Source organism: Schistocerca serialis, unplaced genomic scaffold (assembly GCF_023864345.2).
Source record: "Schistocerca serialis cubense isolate TAMUIC-IGC-003099 unplaced genomic scaffold, iqSchSeri2.2 HiC_scaffold_1417, whole genome shotgun sequence".
Taxonomy (NCBI): domain Eukaryota; kingdom Metazoa; phylum Arthropoda; class Insecta; order Orthoptera; family Acrididae; genus Schistocerca; species Schistocerca serialis.
The window spans coordinates 18,858,090-18,871,624 of NW_026047644.1; positions in this window are offsets into that span (position 1 = coordinate 18,858,090).

A 13,535-nucleotide genomic window follows, 5' to 3' on the forward strand; every position below is an offset into this window, starting at 1 on the left:
AAGTGAAGCATCGGAATCTATAACGAGTGTAACAGGAATGGATCAAAGCATAAACAGTAAGAAGAGTCAGTTTTCTTTTACTTAAGTCGGCATAGTGCCTTTTGTATTTAATTCCGAAGCAATTTCTGTGATTCATTGTCAATAAGAAGGTCTGAGGGATACAGTAAACCTGAAGTGAGGCATCGGAATGTATAACTAGTGTCACATGAATGGTTGAAAAAATAGACAGTAAGAAGAGTCAGTTTTCTTGTACTTAAGTCGGCATTGTGCCTTTTGTATTTAATTCCTATGCAATTTCTGTGTTTCATCTTCAATAAGAAGGTCAGTGAGATACAGTAAACCTGAAGTGAAGCATCGGAATCTATAACTAGTGTCACAGGAATGGATCAAAACATAGACAGTAAAAAGAGTCAGTTTTCTTGTACTTAAGTCGGCATTGTGCCTTTTGTATTTCATTCCGAAACAATTTCTGTGATTCATCGTCAATAAGAAGGTCAGAGGGATACAGTAAAACTAGAGTAAAGCATCGGAATCTATAACTAGTGTCACATGAATGGTTGAAGACATTGACAGTAAGAAGAGTCAGTTTACTTGTACTTAAGTCGGTATTGTGCCTTTTGTATTTAATTCCGATGCAATTTCTGTGTTTCATCGTCAATAAGAAGGTCAGAGGAATACAGTAAACCTGAAGTGAAGCATCGGAATCTATAACTAGAGTCACAGGAATCTTTCATAACATAGAAAGTAAGAAGAGTCAGTTTTCTTGTACTTAAGACGGCGTTGTGCCTTTTGTATTTAATTCCGAGGCAATTTCTGTGTTTCATCGTCAATAAGAAGGTCAGAGGGATACAGTAAACCTGAAGTGAAGCATCGGAATCTATAACTAGTGTCACAGGAATGGTTCAAAACTTAGACAATAGGAAGAGTCGGTTTTCTTGTACTTAAGTCGGCATTGTGCCATTTGTATTTAATTCCGATGCAATTTCTGTGTTTCATCGTCAACAAGAAGGTCAGACGGAAACAGTAAACCTGAAGTGAAGCGTCGGAATCTATAACTAGTGTCACAGGAATGGTTCAAAATATAGACAGTAAGAAGAGTCAGTATTCTTCTACTTAAGTCGGCATTCCACCTTTTTAATTTAATTCCGTTGCAATTTCTGTGTTTCACCGTCAATAAGAAGGTCAGAGGGATACACTAAACCTGAAGTGAAGAATCGGAATCTATAACTAGTGTCACAGGAATGGTTCAAACATAGACAGTAAGAAGAGTCAGTTTTCTTGTACTTAAGTCGGCATTGTGCCTTTTGTATTTAATTCCGATGCAATTTCTGTGTTTCATCGTCAATAAGAAGGTCAAAGGGATACAGTAAACCTGAAGTGAAGCATCGGAATCAATATTTAGTGTCACAGGAATGGTTCAAAACATAGACAGTAATAAGAGTCTGTTTTCTTGTACTTAAGTCGGCATTGTTCATTTTCTATTTAATTCCGATGCAATTTCTATGTTTCATCGTCAATAAGAAGGTCAGAGGGATACACTAAACCTGAAGTGAAGCATCGGAATCTATAACTAGTGTCACAGGAATGGTTCAAACATAGACAGTAAGAAGGGTCAGTTTTCTTGTACTTAAGTCGGCATTGTGCCTTTTGTATTTAATTCCGATGCAATTTCTGTGTTTCATCGTCAATAAGAAGGTCAGAGGGATACAGTAAACCTGAAGTGAAGCATCGGAATCAATATTTAGTGTCACAGGAATGGTTCAAAACATAGACAGTAAGAAGAGTCTGTTTTCTTGTACTTAAGTCGGCATTGTTCCTTTTCTATTTAATTCCGATGCAATTTCTATGTTTCATCGTCAATAAGAAGGTCACAGGGATACAGTAAACCTGAAGTGAAGCATCGGAATGTATAACAAGTGTCACAGGAATGGTTCAAAACATAGACAGTAAGAAGAGTCAGTTATCTTGTACTTAGGTCGGCATTGTGCTTTTTGTATTTAATTCCGATGCAATTTCTGTGGTTCATCATCAATAAGAAGGTCTGAGGGATACAGCAAACCTGATGTGAAGCATCGGAATCTATATTTAGTGTCACAGGAATGGTTCAATTCATATACAGTAAGAAGAGTCAGTTTTCTTGTACTTGAGTCGGCATTGTGCATTTTCTATTTAATTCCGATGCCATTTATGTGTTTCATCGTCAATAAGGCGGTCAGAAGGATACAGTAAACCTGAAGTGAAGCATCGGAATCTATAACTAGTGTCACAGGAATGGTTCAAAACATAGACAGTAAGAAGAGTCAGTTTTCTTGTACTTAAGTCGGCATTGTTCCTTTTTCATTTAATTCCGATGCATTTTCTATGTTTCATCGTCAACAAGAAGGTCAGAGGGATACAGAGAACCTGAAGTGAAGCACCGGAATCTATAACGAGTGTCACAGGAATGGATCAAAGCATAGACAGTAAGAAGAAACAGTTTTCTATTACTTAAGTCGGCATAGTGCCTTTTGTATTTAATTCCGAAGCAATTTCTGTGATTCATCGTCAATAAGAAGGTCAGAAGGATACAGTAAACCTGGAGTAAAACATCGGAATCTATAATTAGTGTCACATGAATGGTTCAAACATAGACAGTAAGAAGAGTCAGTTTTCTTGTACATAAGTCGGCATTGTGCCTTTTGTATTTAATTCCGATGCAATTTCTGTGTTTCATCGTCGATAAGAAGATCAGAGGGATAAAGTATACCTGAAGTGAAGCATCGGAATCTATAATTAGTGTCACATGAATGTTTCAAAACATAGACAGTAAGAAAAGTCATTTTTCTTGTACTTAAGTCGTCATTGTGCCATTTGTATTTAATTCCGATGCAATATCTGTGTTTCATCGTCAACAAGAAGGTCAGAGGGATACAGTAAACCTGAAGTGAAGCATCGGAATCTATAACTAGTGTCACACGAATGGTTCAAAACATAGACTGTAAGAAGAGTCAGTCTTCTTGTACTTAAGTCAGCATTGTGCCTTTTGTATTTAACTCCGATGCAATTTCTGTGTTTCATCGTCAATAAGAAGGTCAGAGGGATTCACTAAACCTGAAGTGAAGAATCGGAATCTATAACTAGTGTCACAGGAATGGTTCAAACATAGACAGTAAGAAGAGTCAGTTTTCTTGTACTTAAGTCGGCATTGTGCCTTTTGTATTTAATTCCGACGCAATTTCTGTGTTTCATCGTCAATAAGAAGGTCAGAGGGATACAGTAAACCTGAAGTGAAGCATCGGAATCAATATTTAGTGTCACAGGAATGGTTCAAAACATAGACAGTAAGAAGAGTCTGTTTTCTTGTACTTAAGTCGGCATTGTTCCTTTTGTATTTAATTCCGATGCAATTTCTGTGTTTCATCGTCAATAAGAAGGTCAGAGGAATACAGTAAACCTAAAGTGAAGCATCGGAATCTATAACTAGAGTCACAGGAATCTTTCATAACATAGAAAGTAAGAAGAGTCAGTTTTCTTGTACTTAAGACGGCGTTGTGCCTTTTGTATTTAATTCCGAGGCAATTTCTGAGTTTCATCGTCAATAAGAAGGTCAGAGGGATACAGTAAACTTGAAGTGAAGCATCGGAATCTATAACTAGTGTCACAGGAATGGTTCAAAACTTAGACAATAAGAAGAGTCAGTTTTCTTGTACTTAAGTCGGCATTGTGCCATTTGTATTTAATTCCGAAGCAATTTCTGTGTTTCATCGTCAACAAGAAGGTCAGACGGATAGAGTAAACCTGAAGTGAAGCGTCGGAATCTATAACTAGTGTCACAGGAATGGTTCAAAATTTAGACAGTAAGAAGAGTCAGTTTTCTTCTACTTAAGTCGGCATTCCGCCTTTTTTATTTAATTCCGTTGCAATTTCTGTGTTTCATCGTCAATAAGAAGGTCAGAGGGATTCACTAAACCTGAAGTGAAGAATCGGAATCTATAACTAGTGTCACAGGAATGGTTCAAACATAGACAGTAAGAAGAGTCAGCTTTCTTGTACTTAAGTCGGCATTGTGCCTTTTGTATTTAATTCCGACGCAATTTCTGTGTTTCATCGTCAATAAGAAGGTCAGAGGGATACAGTAAACCTGAAGTGAAGCATCGGAATCAATATTTAGTGTCACAGGAATGGTTCAAAACATAGACAGTAAGATGAGTCTGTTTTATTGTACTTAAGTCGGCATTGTTCCTTTTCTATTTAATTCCGATGCAATTTCTGTGTTTCATCGTCAATAAGAAAGTCACAGGGATACAGTAAACCTGAAGTGAAGCATCGGAATGTATAACAAGTGTCACAGGAATGGTTCAAAGCAGACAGTAAGAGGAGTCAGTTTTCTTGTACTTAGGTCGGCATTGTGCTTTTTGTATTTAATTCCGATGCAATTTCTGTTTTTCATCATCAATAAGAAGGTCAGAGGGATACAGCAAACCTGATGTGAAGCATCGGAATCTATATTTAGTGTCACAGGAATGGTTCAATTCATAGACAGTAAGAAGAGTCAGTTTTCTTGTACTTGAGTCGGCATTGTGCATTTTCTATTTAATTCCGATGCCATTTATGTGTTTCATCGTCAATAAGGCGGTCAGAGGGATACAGTAAACCTTAAGTGAAGCATCGGAATCTATAACGAGTGTCACAGGAATGGTTCAAAACATAGACAGTAAGAAGAGTCAGTTTTCTTGTACTTAAGTCGGCATTGTTCCTTTTCCATTTAATTCCGATGCATTTTGTATGTTTCATCGTCAACAAGAAGGTCAGAGGGATACAGAGAACCTGAAGTGAAGCATCGGAATCTATAACGAGTGTCACAGGAATGGATCAAAGCATAGACAGTAAGATGAAACAGTTTTCTATTACTTAAGTCGGCATAGTGCCTTTTGTATTTAATTCCGAAGCAATTTCTGTGATTCATCGTCAATAAGAAGGTCAGAGGGATACAGTAAACCTGGAGTAAAACATCGGAATCTATAATTAGTGTCACATGAATGGTTCAAACATAGACAGTAAGAAGAGTCAGTTTTCTTGTACATAAGTCGGCATTGTGCCTTTTGTATTTAATTCCGATGCAATTTCTGTGTTTCATCGTCGATAAGAAGATCAGAGGGATAAAGTATACCTGAAGTGAAGCATCGGAATCTATATTTAGTGTCACATGAATGTTTCAAAACATAGACAGTAAGAAGAGTCAGTTTTCTTGTACTTAAGTCGTCATTGTGCCATTTGTATTTAATTCCGATGCAATATCTGTGTTTCATCGTCAACAAGAAGGTCAGAGGGATACAGTAAACCTGAAGTGAAGCATCGGAACCTATAACTAGTGTCACAGGAATGGTTCAAAACATAGAAAGTAAGAAGAGTCAGTTTTCTTGTACTTAAGTCGGCATTGTCCCATTTGGATCTAATTCGGATGCAATTTCCGTGTTGCATCGTCAATAAGATCGTCAGAGGGTACAGTAATCCTGAAGTGAAGCATCGGTATCTATAACTAGTGTTACAGGAATGGTTTAAAACATAGACAGTACGAAGAGTCAGTTATCTTGTACTTAAGTCGGCATTGTGCCTTTTGTATTTAATTCCGATGCAATTTCGGTGTTTCATCGTCAACAAGAAGGTGAGAGGGATACAGTAAACCTGAAGTGAGCATCGGAATCTATAACTAGTGTCACAGGAATGGTTCCAAACGTAGACAGTAAGAAGATTCAGTTTTCTTGAACTTAAGTCGGCATTGTGCATTTTATATTTATTTCCGATGCAATTTCTGTGTTTCATCGTCAATAAGAAGGTCAGAGGGATACAGTAAACCTGAAGTGAAGTGTCGGAATCTATAACTAGTGTCACAGGAATGGTTCAAAACATAGACAGTAAGAAGAGTCAGTTTTCTTGTACTTAAGTCGGCATTATGCCTTTTGTATTTAATTCCGATGCAATTTCTGTGTTTCATCGTCAAAAAGAAGGTCAGAGAGATGCAGTAAACCTGAAGTGAAGCATTGGAATCTATAACTAGTGTCACAGGAATGGTTCAAAACATAGACAGTAAGAAGAGTCAGTTTTCGTGTAGTTAAGTCGGCATTGTGCCTTTAGTACTCAATTCCGATGCAATTTCTGTGTTTCATCAACAATAAGAAGGTCAGAGGGATACAGTAAACCTGAAGTGAAGCATCGGAATCTATTACTAGTGTCACAGGGATGGTTCAAAACTTAGACACTAAGAAGAATAAGTTTTCTTGTACTTAAGTAGGCATTGTGCCTTTTGTATTTAATTCCGAGGCAATTTCTGTGTTTCATCGCCAATAAGAAGGTCAGAGGGATACAGTAAACCTGAAGTGAAGCATCGGAATCTGTAACTAGTGTCACAGGAATGGTTCAAAACTTAGACAATAAGAAGAGTCCGCTTTCTTGTACTTAAGTCGGCATTGTGCCATTTGTATTTAATTCCGATGCAATTTCTGTGTTTCATCGTCAATAAGAAGGTCAGAGGGATACAGTAAACCTGAAGTGAAGCGTCGGAATCTATAACTAGTGTCACAGGAATGGTTCAAAACATAGACAGTAAGAAGAGTCAGTTTTCTTCTACTTAAGTCGGCATTCCGCCTTTTGTATTTAATTCCGATGCAATTTCTGTGTTTCATCGTCAAAAAGAAGGTCAGAGAGATGCAGTAAACCTGAAGTGAAGCATTGGAATCTATAACTAGTGTCACAGGAATGGTTCAAAACATAGACAGTAAGAAGAGTCAGTTTTCGTGTAGTTAAGTCAGCATTGTGCCTTTAGTACTCAATTCCGATGCAATTTCCGTGTTTCATCAACAATAAGAAGGTCAGAGGGATACAGTAAACCTGAAGTGAAGCATCGGAATCTATTACTAGTGTCACAGGGATGGTTCAAAACTTAGACACTAAGAAGAATAAGTTTTCTTGTACTTAAGTAAGCATTGTGCCTTTTGTATTTAATTCCGAGGCAATTTCTGTGTTTCATCGCCAATAAGAAGGTCAGAGGGATACAGTAAACCTGAAGTGAAGCATCGGAATCTGTAACTAGTGTCACAGGAATGGTTCAAACATAGACAGTAAGAAGAGTCAGTTTTCTTGTACTTAAGTCGGCATTGTGCCTTTTGTATTTAATTCCGATGCAATTTCTGTGTTTCATCGTCAATAAGAAGGTCAGAGGGATACAGTAAACCTGAAGTGAAGCATCGGAATCAATATTTAGTGTCACAGGAATGGTTCAAAACATAGACAGTAAGAAGAGTCTGTTTTCTTGTACTTAAGTCGGCATTGTTCCTTTTCTATTTAATTCCGATGCAATTTCTATGTTTCATCGTCAATAAGAAGGTCAGAGGGATACACTAAACCTGAAGTGAAGCATCGGAATCTATAACTAGTGTCACAGGAATGGTTCAAACATAGACAGTAAGAAGAGTCAGTTTTCTTGTACTTAAGTCGGCATTGTGCCTTTTGTATTTAATTCCGATGCAATTTCTGTGTTTCATCGTCAATAAGAAGGTCAGAGGGATACAGTAAACCTGAAGTGAAGCATCGGAATCAATATTTAGTGTCACAGGAATGGTTCAAAACATAGACAGTAAGATGAGTCTGTTTTATTGTACTTAAGTCGGCATTGTTCCTTTTCTATTTAATTCCGATGCAATTTCTGTGTTTCATCGTCAATAAGAAGGTCACAGGGATACAGTAAACCTGAAGTGAAGCATCGGAATGTATAACAAGTGTCACAGGAATGGTTCAAAACAGACAGTAAGAAGAGTCAGTTTTCTTGTACTTAGGTCGGCATTGTGCTTTTTGTATTTAATTCCGATGCAATTTCTGTTTTTCATCATCAATAAGAAGGTCAGAGGGATACAGCAAACCTGATGTGAAGCATCGGAATCTATATTTAGTGTCACAGGAATGGTTCAATTCATAGACAGTAAGAAGAGTCAGTTTTCTTGTACTTGAGTCGGCATTGTGCATTTTCTATTTAATTCCGATGCCATTTATGTGTTTCATCGTCAATAAGGCGGTCAGAGGGATACAGTAAACCTTAAGTGAAGCATCGGAATCTATAACGAGTGTCACAGGAATGGTTCAAAACATAGACAGTAAGAAGAGTCAGTTTTCTTGTACTTAAGTCGGCATTGTTCCTTTTCCATTTAATTCCGATGCATTTTGTATGTTTCATCGTCAACAAGAAGGTCAGAGGGATACAGAGAACCTGAAGTGAAGCATCGGAATCTATAACGAGTGTCACAGGAATGGATCAAAGCATAGACAGTAAGAAGAAACAGTTTTCTATTACTTAAGTCGGCATAGTGCCTTTTGTATTTAATTCCGAAGCAATTTCTGTGATTCATCGTCAATAAGAAGGTCAGAGGGATACAGTAAACCTGGAGTAAAACATCGGAATCTATAATTAGTGTCACATGAATGGTTCAAACATAGACAGTAAGAAGAGTCAGTTTTCTTGTACATAAGTCGGCATTGTGCCTTTTGTATTTAATTCCGATGCAATTTCTGTGTTTCATCGTCGATAAGAAGATCAGAGGGATAAAGTATACCTGAAGTGAAGCATCGGAATCTATAATTAGTGTCACATGAATGTTTCAAAACATAGACAGTAAGAAGGGTCAGTTTTCTTGTACTTAAGTCGTCATTGTGCCATTTGTATTTAATTCCGATGCAATATCTGTGTTTCATCGTCAACAAGAAGGTCAGAGGGATACAGTAAACCTGAAGTGAAGCATCGGAATCTATAACTAGTGTCACAGGAATGGTTCAAAACATAGACAGTAAGAAGAGTCAGTTTTCTTGTACTTAAGTCGGCATTGTCCCATTTGGATCTAATTCGGATGCAATTTCCGTGTTGCATCGTCAATAAGATCGTCAGAGGGTACAGTAATCCTGAAGTGAAGCATCGGTATCTATAACTAGTAATACAGGAATGGTTTAAAACATAGACAGTACGAAGAGTCAGTTATCTTGTACTTAAGTCGGCATTGTGCCTTTTGTATTTAATTCCGATGCAATTTCGGTGTTTCATCGTCAACAAGAAGGTGAGAGGGATACAGTAAACCTGAAGTGAAGCATCGGAATCTATAACTAGTGTCACAGGAATGGTTCCAAACGTAGACAGTAAGAAGATTCAGTTTTCTTGAACTTAAGTCGGCATTGTGCATTTTATATTTATTTCCGATGCAATTTCTGTGTTTCATCGTCAATAAGAAGGTCAGAGGGATACAGTAAACCTGAAGTGAAGCGTCGGAATCTATAACTAGTGTCACAGGAATGGTTCAAAACATAGACAGTAAGAAGAGTCAGTTTTCTTGTACTTAAGTCGGCATTATGCCTTTTGTATTTAATTCCGATGCAATTTCTGTGTTTCATCGTCAAAAAGAAGGTCAGAGAGATGCAGTAAACCTGAAGTGAAGCATTGGAATCTATAACTAGTGTCACAGGAATGGTTCAAAACATAGACAGTAAGAAGAGTCAGTTTTCGTGTAGTTAAGTCGGCATTGTGCCTTTAGTACTCAATTCCGATGCAATTTCTGTGTTTCATCAACAATAAGAAGGTCAGAGGGATACAGTAAACCTGAAGTGAAGCATCGGAATCTATTACTAGTGCCACAGGGATGGTTCAAAACTTAGACACTAAGAAGAATAAGTTTTCTTGTACTTAAGTAGGCATTGTGCCTTTTGTATTTAATTCCGAGGCAATTTCTGTGTTTCATCGCCAATAAGAAGGTCAGAGGGATACAGTAAACCTGAAGTGAAGCATCGGAATCTGTAACTAGTGTCACAGGAATGGTTCAAAACTTAGACAATAAGAAGAGTCCGCTTTCTTGTACTTAAGTCGGCATTGTGCCATTTGTATTTAATTCCGATGCAATTTCTGTGTTTCATCGTCAATAAGAATGTCAGAGGGATACAGTAAACCTGAAGTGAAGCGTCGGAATCTATAACTAGTGTCACAGGAATGGTTCAAAACATAGACAGTAAGAAGAGTCAGTTTTCTTCTACTTAAGTCGGCATTCCGCCTTTTGTATTTAATTCCGTTGCAATTTCTGTGTTTCATCGTCAATAAGAAGGTCAGAGGGATACATTAAACCTGAAGTGATGCATCGGAATCTATAACTAGTGTCACAGGAATGGTTCAATCATAGACAGTAATAAGAGTCAGTTTTCTTGTACTTAAGTCGGCATTGTGCCTTTTGTATTTAATTCCGATGCAATTTCTGTGTTTCATCGTCAATAAGAAGGTCAGAGGGATACAGTAAACCTGAAGCATCGGAATCAATATTTAGTGTCACAGGAATGGTTCAAAACATAGACAGTAAGAAGAGTCTGTTTTCTTGTACTTAAGTCGGCATTGTTCCTTTTCTATTTAATTCCGATGCAATTTCTATGTTTCATCGTCAATAAGAAGGTCAGAGGGATACACTAAACCTGAAGTGAAGCATCGGAATCTATAACTAGTGTCACAGGAATGGTTCAAACATAGACAGTAAGAAGAGTCAGTTTTCTTGTACTTAAGTCGGCATTGTGCCTTTTGTATTTAATTCCGATGCAATTTCTGTGTTTCATCGTCAATAAGAAGGTCAGAGGGATACAGTAAACCTGAAGTGAAGCAACGGAATCAATATTTAGTGTCACAGGAATGGTTCAAAACATAGGCAGTAAGAAGAGTCTGTTTCCTTCTACTTAAGTCGGCATTGTGACTTTTGTATTTAATTCCGATGGAATTTCTGTGTTTCATCGTCAATACGAAGGTCAGAGGGATACAGTAAATCTGAAGTGAAGCATCGGAATCTATAACTAGTGTCACAGGAATGGTTCAAAACATAGACAGAAAGAAGAGTCAGTTTACTTGTACTTAAGTCGGCATTGTGCCTTTTGTATTTAATTCCGACGCAATTTCTGTGTTTCATCGTCAATAAGAAGGTCAGAGGACTACAGTTAACCTGAAGTGAAGCATCGGAATCTATAACTAGTGTCACACGAATGGTTCAAAACATAGACAGTAAGAAGAGTCAGTTTTCGTGTACTTAAGTCGTCATTGTGCCATTTGTATTTAATTCCGATGCAATTTCTATGTTTCATCGTCAATATGAAGGTCAGAGGGATACAGTAAACCTGAAGTGAAGCATCGGAATCTATAACTAGTGTCACAGGAATGGTTCAAAACATAGACTGTAAGAAGAGTCAGTCTTCTTGTACTTAAGTCAGCATTGTGCCTTTTGTATTTAACTCCGATGCAATTTCTGTGTTTCATCGTCAATAAGAAGGTCAGAGGGATACAATAAACCTGAAGTGAAGCATCGGAATCAATAACTAGTGTCACATGAATGGTTCAAAGCATAGACAGTAAGAAGAGTAAGTGTTCTTGTACTTAAGTCGGCATTGTGCCTTTTCTATTTAATTCCGATGCAATTTCTGTGTTTCATCGTCAATAAGAAGGTCAGAGGGATACAGTAAACCTGAAGTGAAGCATCGGAATCTATAACTAGTGTCACAGGAATGGTTCAAAACATAGGCAGAAAGAAGAGTCAGTTTTCTGGTACTTAAGTCGGCATTGTTCCTTTTCTATTTAATTCCGATGCAATTTCTATGTTTCATCGTCAATAAGAAGGTCAGAGGGATACAGTAAATATGAAGTGAAGCATCGGAATCTATAACTAGTGTCACAGGAATGGATCAAAACATAGACAGTAAAAAGAGTCAGTTTTCTTGTACTTAAGTCGGCATTGTGCCTTTTGTATTTCATTCCGAAACAATTTCTGTTATTCATCGTCAATAAGAAGCTCAGAGGGATACAGTAAACCTAGAGTAAAGCATCGGAATCTATAACTAGTGTCACATGAATGGTTTAAAACATGGACAGTAAGAAGAGTCAGTTTTCTTCTACGTAAGACGGCATTGTGCCTTTTGTATTTAATTCCGTTGCAATTTCTGTGTTTCATCGTCAATAAGAAGGTCAGAGGGATACAGTAAACCTGATGTGAAGCATCGGAATCTATAACTACTGTCACAGGAATGGTTCAAAACAAAGACAGTAAGAAGAGTCAGTTTTCTTGTACATAAGTCGGCATTGGGACTCTTGTATTTAATTCCGATGCAATTTCAGTGTTTCTTTGCCATTAGGGAGGTCAGAGGGAAACAGTGAACCCGAAGTGACGCATCGGAATCTATAACTAGAGTCACAGGAATGGTTCAAAACATAGACAGTAAGAAGAGTCAGTTTTCTTGTACTTAAGTCTGCATTGTGCCTTTTGTATTTAATTCCGATGCAATTTCTGTGTTTCATCGTCAATACGATGGTCAGAGGAATACAGTAAACCTGAAGTGAAGCATCGGAATCTGTAACTAGTGTCACAGGAATGGTTCAAAACATAGACAGTTGGAAGAGTCAGTTTTCTTGTACGTAAGTCGTCATTGTGCCAATTGTATTTCATTCCGATGCAATATCTGTATTTCATCGTCAATAAGAAGGTCAGAGGGATACAGTAAACCTGAGGTCAAGCATCGGAATCTGTAACTAGTGTCACAGGAATGGTTCAAAACATAGACAGTAGGAAGAGTCAGTTTTCTTGTACATAAGTCGGCATTATGCTTTTGTATTTAATTCCGAAGCAATTTCTGTGTTTCATTGTCAATAAGAAGGTCAGAGGGATACAGTAAACCTGAAGTGAAGCATCGGAATCTATAACCAGTGTCACAGGAATGGTTCAAACATAGACAGTAAGAAGTGTCCGTTTTCTTGTACTTATGTCGGCATTGTGCCTTTTGTATTTAATTCCGTTGCAATTTCTGTTTTTCATCGTCAATAAGAAGGCCAGAGGGATACAGAAAACCTGAAGTGAAGCTTTGGAATCAATATTTAGTGTCACAGGAATGGTTCAAAACATAGACAGTACGAAGAGTTAGTTTTCTTGTACTTAATTCGGCATTGTGCCTTTTGTATTTAACTCCGATGCAATATCTGTGTTTCATCGTCAATAAGAAGGTCTGAGGGATACCGTAAACCTGAAGTGAAGCTTCGGAATCAATATTTAGTGTCACAGGAATGGTTCAAAACATAGACAGTACGAAGAGTCAGTTTTCATGTACTTAGTTTGGCATTGTGCCTTTTGTGATTAACTCCGATGCAATATCTGTGTTTCATGGTCAATAAGAAGGACAGAGGGATACAGTAAACCTTAAGTGATGCTTCGGAATCAATATTTAGTGTTACAGGAATGGTTCAAAACATAGAGAGTACGGAGTGTCAGTTTTCTTGTACCTAATTCGGCATTGTGCCTTTTCTATTGAATTCCGACGCAATGTCTGTGTTTCATAGTCAATAAGGAGGTCTGAGGGATACAGTTAACCTGAAATGAAGAATCGGCATCTATAACTAGTGTCACAGGAATGGTTCAAAACATAGACAGTAAGAAGAGTCAGTTTTCTTGTACTTAAGTCGGTATTGTGCCTTTTGTATTTAATTCCGATGCAATTTCTGTGTTTCATCAACAATA